The sequence below is a fragment of the Protomyctophum parallelum genome (genome assembly GCF_964188405.1).
Source record: "Protomyctophum parallelum genome assembly, chromosome: 3".
Classification (NCBI taxonomy): Eukaryota; Metazoa; Chordata; class Actinopteri; order Myctophiformes; family Myctophidae; genus Protomyctophum; species Protomyctophum parallelum.
In genome coordinates, this window is record NC_139698.1 from 56283853 (window position 1) to 56294267 (window position 10415).

The window sequence follows — 10415 nt, forward strand, 5'->3', positions numbered from 1 at the left end:
CTGTCCTCTCTCTGTCTCCACACTCTGTCCTCTCACTGTCTCCACACTCTCTGTCCTCTCTCTGTCTCCACACTCTCTGTCCTCTCTCTGTCCTCTCTCTGTCTCCACACTCTGTCCTCTCACTGTCTCCACACTCTCTGTCCTCTCTCTGTCTCCACACTCTGTCCTCTCTCTGTCTCCACACTCTGTCCTCTCTCTGTCTCCACACTCTCTGTCCTCTCAATGTCTCCACACTCTGTCCTCTCTCTGTCTCCACACTCTGTCTTCTCTCTGTCTCCACACTCTGTCCTCTCACTGTCTCCACACTCTGTCCTCTCACTGTCTCCACACTCTGTCCTCTCTCTGTCTCCACACTCTGTCCTCTCTCTGTCTCCACACTCTGTCCTCTCACTGTCTCCACACTCTGTCCTCTCACTGTCTCCACACTCTGTCCTCTCTCTGTCTCCACACTCTCTGTCCTCTCTCTGTCTCCACACTCTGTCCTCTCTCTGTCTCCACACTCTCTGTCCTCTCTCTGTCCTCTCTCTGTCTCCACACTCTGTCCTCTCTCTGTCTCCACACTCTGTCCTCTCTCTGTCTCCACACTCTGTCCTCTCTCTGTCTCCACACTCTGTCCTCTCTCTGTCTCCACACTCTCTGTCCTCTCAATGTCTCCACACTCTGTCCTCTCTCTGTCTCCACACTCTGTCCTCTCTCTGTCTCCACACTCTGTCCTCTCACTGTCTCCACACTCTCTGTCCTCTCTCTGTCTCCACACTCTCTGTCCTCTCTCTGTCTCCACACTCTGTCCTCTCTCTGTCCACTCTCTGTCTCCACACTCTCTGTCCTCTCTCTGTCCTCTCACTGTCTCCACACTCTCTGTCCTCTCTCTGTCTCCACACTCTCTGTCCTCTCTCTGTCTCCACACTCTGTCCTCTCTCTGTCCACTCTCTGTCACCACACTCTCTGTCCTCTCTCTGTCCTCTCACTGTCTCCACACTCTCTGTCCTCTCTCTGTCCTCTCACTGTCTCCACACTCTCTGTCCACTCTCTGTCCTCTCTCTCTCTCCACACTCTCTGTCCTCTCTCTCTCTCCAAACTCTCTGTCCTCTCTCTGTCTCAACACTCTCTGTCCTCTCTCTGTCCTCTCTCTGTCTCCACACTCTCTGTCCTCTCTCTGTCTCCACACTCTCTGTCCTCTCTCTGTCTCCACACTCTCTGTCCTCTCTCTCTCTCTCCACACTCTCTGTCCTCTCTCTGTCTCCACACTCTCTGTCCTCTCTCTCTCTCCACACTCTCTGTCCTCTCTCTGTCTCCACACTCTCTGTCCTCTCTCTGTCTCCACACTCTCTGTCCTCTCTCTGTCTCCACACTCTCTGTCCTCTCTCTGTCCTCTATCTGTCTCCACACTCTCTGTCCTCTCTCTGTCCTCTCTCTGTCTCCACCCTCTCTCTTTGTCTCCACCCTCTCTCTCTCTCTCTCTCTCTCTCTCTCCACACTCTCTGTCTTTCTCTCTCTCTGTCTCTCTCTCTCTCTCTATCTCCTTGGTCCCGCCTTATCGCTGCTTGCAGCTATATTAGGTATTTCTTTTACACCTCAAAAGAAACAGAAATAGCAGCTCTGGCTGAACCGTGCAGTCGGTTTTCACGAAACGCGGGATTCTGGTAGAGGACCATGCCAAACGATGACTATGCGAAGCCCATGACCATTGGCCAAAGGGTGGCGCTATAACATTCAATTGAAGATACAAACTTTGAACGTACATAGCTCATGAACTGTTTGACCGTCTGCAATTTAACTTTGATACACATATACGTCTCCTAATGCCGAACATCTTCCATATTCTGACTTTTGACCTCTGACCTTTAGATTACCCGCCATTTTGAATTATATGAAAACCATAAAAAATTTATCTTCTCCCAGGATCTTTGATCAAAATGCACAAAAACGTCTACACTTGAACTTTGGACTTATACGGACAAATAATCGTAACAGATTCCTTTTAAGTGAAAAAATGAAGTTTTTATGAGCCAATGAAAATTGCTGTTTTGTGAAACTTCTTCTGCATCTAATACCTATACTAATACTGTATGATGTTACTGTTTAGAATGAACAAATTGACTGTGTCTGCTTAGCTCAGTTGGTAGAGTTCTCACCTCTGGACTGCAGGGTCACTGGTTCAAATCCGGGTAGCGACAACTTAGCCCGTGATTTTTATTTGTGCATATTGCTCTCTCTCTCTCTCTCTCTCTGTCTCTCTCTCTCTCTGTCTCTCTGTCAATCCACCCCCCCTCTCTCTCTCTCTTTCTCTCTCTCTATCTCTCTCTCTGTCTCTCTCCACCCCCCCCCTCTCTCGCTCTCTCTGTCTCTCTCTCTCTCTCCACACTCTTTGTCCTCTCAATGTCTCCACACTCTCTGTCCTCTCTCTCTCCACACTCTGTCCTCTCTCTCTCTCCACACTCTCTGTCCTCTCTCTGTCTCCACACTCTCTGTCCTCTCTCTGTCTCAACACTCTCTGTCCTCTCTCTGTCTCCACACTCTCTGTCCTCTCTCTGTCCTCTCACTGTCTCCACACTCTCTGTCCTCTCTCTGTCCTCTCACTGTCTCCACACTCTCTGTCCACTCTCTGTCCTCTATCTCTCTCCACACTCTCTGTCCTCTCTCTCTCCACACTCTCTGTCCTCTCTCTCTCTCCACACTCTCTGTCCTCTCTCTGTCTCAACACTCTCTGTCCTCTCTCTGTCTTCTCTCTGTCTCCACACTCTCTGTCCTCTCTCTGTCTCCACACTCTCTGTCCTCTCTCTCTCTCTCCACACTCTCTGTCCTCTCTCTGTCTCCACACTCTCTGTCCTCTCTCTCTCTCCACACTCTCTGTCCTCTCTCTGTCTCCACACTCTCTGTCCTCTCTCTGTCCTCTCTCTGTCTCCACACTCTCTGTCCTCTCTCTGTCCTCTCTCTGTCTCCACACTCTCTGTCCTCTCTCTGTCCTCTATCTGTCTCCACACTCTCTGTCCTCTCTCTGTCTCCACCCTCTCTCTTTGTCTCCACCCTCTCTCTTTGTCTCCACCCTCTCTCTCTCTCCACACTCTCTGTCCTCTCTCTCTCTCTATCTCCTTGGTCCCGCCTTATCGCTGCTTGCAGCTATATTTTGATTTTATATTTGACATTGCACTTTGACATCACAAGATGTATTCTCTCTCTTTCCTACTCATCATGTTCTCAAATGGCCAGTTCTCTGGTTACCATTTCAACTGAGAGAGATAAATTAGCATATGTTTTTGTATAGGCCTAATGTATTTTGTGGTGATATATGTGGTAAGCACATGGGAGCATTTTTTTTAATTAAAACCTGTGAACGAAATATTGTGTCATAAATTCTTAAATTGTAGAGCCCATGGGCCTTCTTCTCTTCATATTACTGGTCAATTATATTATGAAAAAAATAAAGAAATCCTCTTAATGGCTCTGCTGCAGTAGCACTCGATTAATATCCACTTATTCAATATTATTAGACTGTACATATATTATCCAGATAGTCAGATACTCTATATTGGATATAGATAGATTAAAATATTAAATATGAAGCTTACAAAGCAATCTCGCAGTTTATTTCTAGAATGTTGCATAAAGCAGCGGTTCCCAACGTGGGGTCCGCGGACCCCTAGGGGTACACGACGCATAGCCAGGGGGTACCCAAGCCCCCTCAAAAAAAAAAAAAAAAAAAAAGGGGGGCTTGTGGCTTGTGAATCATGGTGTGTGTGTGTGATATGAAATGTCCAGTACCTCCCCAGTGCCTCCCCAAGTGCCACCCCAGTGTCTTCCCTGCAGTGTCTGCCCAGTGCCTCCCCAGTGTCTGCCCAGTGGCTCCCCAATGTCTCCCCAGTGGCTGCAGTTTCTCCCCAGTGCCTCCCCAGTGCCTTCCCAGTGCCTCCTGCAGTGTCCCCTCAGTGCTTCCCCAGTGCCTCCCCAGTGCCTCCCCAGTGTCCCCCTGAGTGCCTCCCCAGTGTCCCCCCAGTGCCTCCCCAGTGTCCCCCTGAGTGCCTCCCCAGTGTCTCCCCAGTGCCTCCCCAGTGCCTCCCCATGCTCCCCAGTGTCCCCCTGAGTGCCTCCCCATGCTCCCCAGTGTCTCCCCAGTGTCTCCCCAGTGCCTCCCCAGTGTCTCCCCAGTGCCTCCCCAGTGTCTCCCCAGTGCCTTCCCAGTGCCTCCCCAGTGTCCCCCTGAGTGCCTCCCCAGTGACCAGCCGAGTGCCTCCCCAGTGCCTACCCAGTGTCCCCCTGAGTGCCTCCCCATGCTCCCCAGTGTCTCCCCAGTGTCTCCCCAGTGCCTCCCCAGTGCCTTCCCAGTGTCCCCTCAGTGCCTTCCCAGTGCCTCCCCAGTGTCCCCTCAGTGCCTTCCCAGTGCCTCCCCAGTGTCCACTCAGTGCCTCCCCAGTGTCCCCCTGAGTGCCTCCCCAGTGTCCCCCCCGAGTGCCTCCCCAGTGCCTCCCCAGTGCCTCCCGAGTGTCTCCCCAGTGTCTCCCCAGTGCCTCCCCAGTGCCTGCCCAGTGTCCCCCCAGTGTCTCCAATAGCAATACAAGAGCAATAATACAAATCAATCTTAATTTATTAATCTTATTCATTAATTATTGAATCAAATTAATTAATTAATCAAAATGTTCGACGCAAGAAGGCCCCCCTGCGGCCTGCGCCCAGCACCATGCCAAAGCTTTTTCCTGCAGGAAACACTGCTTGTGGTTGTAAATATATTGTTATCTGTGTTGCGAGGATGAGGGGGTACCTGGAAAAATATCTACCGCAAAATGGGTACCTGGTCCAAAAAAGGTTGGGAACCCCTGGCATAAAGCATGACCTGGGGGAGGAGTCAGAGAGGGGTGGAGGACATGCAGCAGTTTCTTAGGTTGTGATTGGTGGCTGATGATTCTATTGTTCCACTCTTTGGCCAATCAACACCAAGCAGTTAGTGGTTCCACCTCAGACTCTCTAGTATAAGAAGAGTTTGTAGTTGTCAGTTCTCCACAACTCCTCCAGGATATCAATACTTTCTGATCACATCTGACTGTGGACTCCAGGCTTGAAGCGAAGATGGACTCTCTCAACACCACCTCAAACGATTCTGCTCAACAGGGAGGACCCACTGATCACCAAGACCTCTGTAAGTTACTTACTGTGTCTATATGGATATACAGCATGGCATAAGGATGTTTTTTATCTAGTCATGTGTTGGTTTTGTTTTAGCATTTATTTTAGCATTGAGTACCTGTTTTGTGTCCTTTCTAGAATATAAAACGATTGTGAAATCAAAATATAAATGGATGCTAAATTGATAATTGGGTACATTAACTAGTTTTTGCTATTTTAAGTCCAGGAATGCCTCTAAACAACATTTTCCTTTTTCTTTATTTCCAATTCAGTGTTGCATCATCAGTCTGGCTTCCCTGTTCTACCAGAGGTGAATGATCAAAGTAGCTTGGCTAAGCAAAAATACCACTGCTGTGATCAGTGTGGTAAACGCTTCCCTCGAATGTCCAACCTGAAGAGACACCAGATAATTCATACTGGAGAGAAACCATATGGATGTGATCAGTGTGGACAACAATTCTCTCAGTTGTCCGACATGAAAAAACACCAGAGAATTCACACTGGAGAGAAACCCTATGGATGTGATCAGTGTGGACAACATTTCTCTCAAATGGCAAACCTTAAAAGCCACCAGATAATTCATACTGGAGAGAAACCCTATGGATGTGATCATTGTGGGAAACACTTCTCTCATTTGACCCACCTTAAAAGCCACCAGAGAATTCACACTGGAGAGAAACCCTATGGATGTGATCAGTGTGGACAACATTTCTCTCAAATGGCAAACCTTAAAAGCCACCAGAGAATTCATACTGGAGAGAAACCCTATGGATGTGATCATTGTGGGAAACACTTCTCTCATTTGACCCACCTTAAAAGCCACCAGAGAATTCACACTGGAGAGAAACCCTATGGATGTGATCAGTGTGGACAACATTTCTCTCAGTTGTCCGACCTTAAAAAACACCAGAGAATTCATACTGGAGAGAAACCCTATGGATGTGATCATTGTGGGAAACACTTCTCTCATTTGACCCACCTTAAAAGCCACCAGAGAATTCACACTGGAGAGAAACCCTATGGATGTGATCAGTGTGGACAACATTTCTCTCAAATGGCAAGCCTTAAAAGACACCAGAGAATTCATACTGTAGAAAAACCCAAATAATTGTGATATGTGAGGAAAAGCTTTTAGTAATTAGCTCAAGGCCGGTGTGCGAATTACATCTCCTTTCAGATTAATTGAAAACACCCGTATTCTGGTGACTGATTGTCATAATGTTTGCGGGTAAGTGATTTGTATTACTTTTAATATATTTTTTGATTTTCTACTTGAGGCATTTCTGTCTTTTTTCCTTATTTGATTTTATATTTGACATTGCACTTTTAAATCACAAGATGTATTCTCTCTTTCCTACTCATGTTCTCAAATGGCCAGTTCTCTGGTTACCATTTCAACTGAGAGAGAGAAATTAGCATATGTTTTTGTATATAGGCATAATGTATTTTATAGTGATATATGTGGTAAGCAAATTCTTAAATTGTAGAGCCCATGGGCCTTCTTCTCTTCATATTACTGGTCAATTATATTATGAACAAATTTCACTCCTGTCCGTAGCAGGGAAGACAGACATTTAACCTTTCCTGACTTCTATCTCTCTGGCTCTGTCCTTAGTGTCTGCAGTGAGAATAAATATTTGGGCCACATCATCTCGGATGACCTCTGATGACAAGGATATATTTAGACAGCGTCGGATGCTGTATGCACAAGGAAACATGCTGTGTAAAAAATGTAGCATGTGCTCAGTACCGGTGAAGACCTCACATTTTAAATCCTTTTGTACACCCCTGTACACCGCTCACCTGTGGTGCCGCTACAAGCAGGCCAGTATCAGGCGATTGACAGTGGCATACAATGACTGTATGAGGCTGCTTCTGAGAGCTCCAAGAAGCTCCAGTGCAAGTCAAATGTTTGTCAGTGTTGGGGTTCCCACCTGCTCTGCTGTGCTACGCTATCTGCGTCAGTAAATGACATCATTAATGTCATCACTAACACGATAGTATCATGTATTTGTTGAGCTGAGCGTATCAATCACAGATTTAATTGATCATGTTTGGGGAGTATTATTCTGTGTATGATATTCCATGAGTCACTCACAAGGGTCTAAAATTATCTCTCTTCTCTCTCTGTAGGTGCTCAGAAGAAGCCGTTGCCTTTTCAAAAACCTTCCGTGGGCAAATCCACCCCAATGGCCGACGTCCTGACTACGATCGTCCTGACTACCATCATGTCCTTCCCCACTAGCTCTGATCCAGACTGGGACAGATTTGAGCAGGACACAACAAACTCTGAGGACGTCCTTATCGATGTCCTGACCACCCCCTCCCCCCAACGCTCTGTGACAGAGTGGTGCCTAGTTGGGCACAACTTGTTAAAAAACGTTGAAGTCCTCCCCCAGACCGGGCCTGGCATCATGTCCTGCTCGTTTAGCTCGGGCAGAGTCGAGCTGGATGGCGTGTTCAACTCCGTTGACGTCCAGTCCCCGACACCACTGGTCATGGTGATCTCCAGCTCCTCCCAACACTCGGACGGTCCAGAGAGTTACATGGTGTCTGAGATGGACCTGCTGGACAGAGGCCAGTACCTGGTCCAGAGCTTCATGGGGGAAGGAAGCTTTGGGACGGTGGCCAAAGCCATCAGCACGTTCACCGGTGACACGGTGGCCATCAAGATATTGAAGAATCGCCACGATCACGATGAATTGGCAGCACGTGAGGTAAGAAATAAGCAATTCTTGAAGATTTTAATATTTTGCTCTGATTTATCATTAAGTTATCTAATCTAAATATTTCTTGTGTTCCTAGATGGCCGTGTTGCAAATGATGAAAGTCCTGGACCCTGACACGTGTGGAACAGTGAGATTCTACGACAGCTTTGTGCATAAAGGATTGAGATGCATGGTGTTTGAGTCTCTGGATGTTAATCTCCTGGAATTCTTGAACGAGAGACATGTCCCTATGTCCATGATGGAGACAAGATGCATCATACAGCAGGTATGGCTTTGACAATTACATTTTAAAGTGATGGCAACATTTTTGATACAAAGATACTGAGTTAAATTTCTGAATGTCTGATCATGCTCTTTATTCTTGTCTTGCAGCTTGCCATTGCACTCCAGGCCCTGAAGGGAATAGGCCTGATCCATACAGACATCAAACTAGACAACATCATGCTGGTGAACCAACGAGAACAACCCCTCAAAGTCAAAGTCATTGACTTTGGTCTGGCCGTTCCTGTCTCTGAGACCAAGCAACGGAGCATCAGACCGCCTCTTGAGTATAGGTGAGTTCTATTGAGCTTTTATTTTATTCATCATTGCCTTATTATCTGCTTCACTGAAAGCTCAATGCAAGCAAATATTAAAAAGGTGCAATTGAGAACATGAGAAAAACTTGAAAGTTTCTAACGTTATCCTTTTCTTTTACAACCCACAGATCACCAGAACTCTTCCTGGGCCTCCCGATCACAGAGGCACTTGACATGTGGTCACTGGGCTGTATGGTGGTTAATGGGATGATGTTCCGTGATCTCTTCGGCGGGAAGACTGAATATGATTTGGTGAGTACTGTGCTGATGCACTGCACATTGCTACATGCATTATGACTGTACTCTCTGTACTCCATAGTTATAGCCTAACACTGTTAATGAAATATTCTCAATATGTGAAATATCCTGTGTTTTTTCTACAGGTTCAATCCATCCTCTTGACGCTTGGTATGCCAGAGCAATCACTCTTGGATGCTGGACAAACAACCAGCAGATTTTTCATTCAGGACGACGATACATGGAGATTTAAGGTATGACTGCAACTAATACTGGAGTAATAACGCCTTATCTGAAATGTTAAAGTATAGGCTATCTTTGCACGTCATTCAATCAGATTTTTTTGTGTGTGTTTTCTAGGAACCAGAGGAGTATTACACAGTGCAGGAGTTCAAGGCAGAAGATGAAAACCTCTTCTTGGCTGAGACCTGCTCACTGGAAGAAGCGCTCTCCTCCCTACGTTACGATGCTGGTGAAACATCTTGTGACGTCTTCATGGACCTGTTGAAACGAATGCTTCATCTGGATCCAGAGGAGAGGATAACACCTGACCAGGTGTTGGACCATCCCTTCATCACCATGTCTGACCTATGACCGTCTCAAGGTGTTTGTGGGGTCAACAATTACAAATGTAATGCACTCCCAGTTATTAGTATTGGATTTGGTGTACAGTACATGTTTGACGAGGCCAACACTGATCCAGACAGGACACTATGCTATACCTAAAACACTTCAACAGAAACTGAGATCATGTGTGACCCATGGTGTGTACCATTTGTGATCACTGTACTCTTAGTAGTTACACTGTATATTCTTTAAGAACACATGCAATATAACTGACTGTTACTATATGACTATATACTAAACACACTGCTGCTGCAGTGCTGCTAATAGATGCCGTTATGTATACACTTACATGTGTGATATTATCTGCTGCTAAGTGTTGTCTCTCACCTGCACAACAGACTGTGATTCTATATTATGCTGCTATTAATTTCTGCTGCAAATGTTTCTCTACTTGGAGATGAGGCATTTCTGTCTCCTTTTATTTACATTATTATTGTTTTACATTTAATGTTTGACATTGCACTTTGACATCGCAAGATGTATTCACTCTCTCACGTTTTTGTATATAGGCCTAATGCATTTTATAGTGATATATGTGGTAAGCAAATGTGAGCATTTATTTAAATTAAAACCTGTGAACGAAATATTGTGTCATAAATTATTAAATTGTAGAAGCCTTCTTCTCTTCATAGTGCTGGACAATTATATTATTGACACATTTCAATAATATCTGGGAAGATCTCTGTTACTGAACAAACAATATAACAATGATTACTAGAGCTATTTTAACAAAACATATCCCATGTTACAAGTTACTGCACCTTTAACATTTCACAAAGGATAATAATAATAAGTTCTGTGTGATCGACCTATTTCTGTAGTTCTGTTGAAACTCAGAGTCAAAGAGGTGTAAAATGGTCTCAGTTCATCCATAATGTGATCATTAACAGGTGATCTGTCCAATGCCAGACAACCAGTGACCATTTGCAGGTTTAATCTCTGCATTTGAATGCATTGTCTACAGTGAATGAAGCATCAGCCATCATCATTTAGCCTGTTTACATTTTAACTGGTGGGAAGAAATGTGGGGTTTGTTCATTATTTAGCATTTGAAAAAACATTGAATAAAAGTGCAGTCATCACAACCCTATGAAACTAATTCATTGCCCCTCATTCCCTCAGAGCA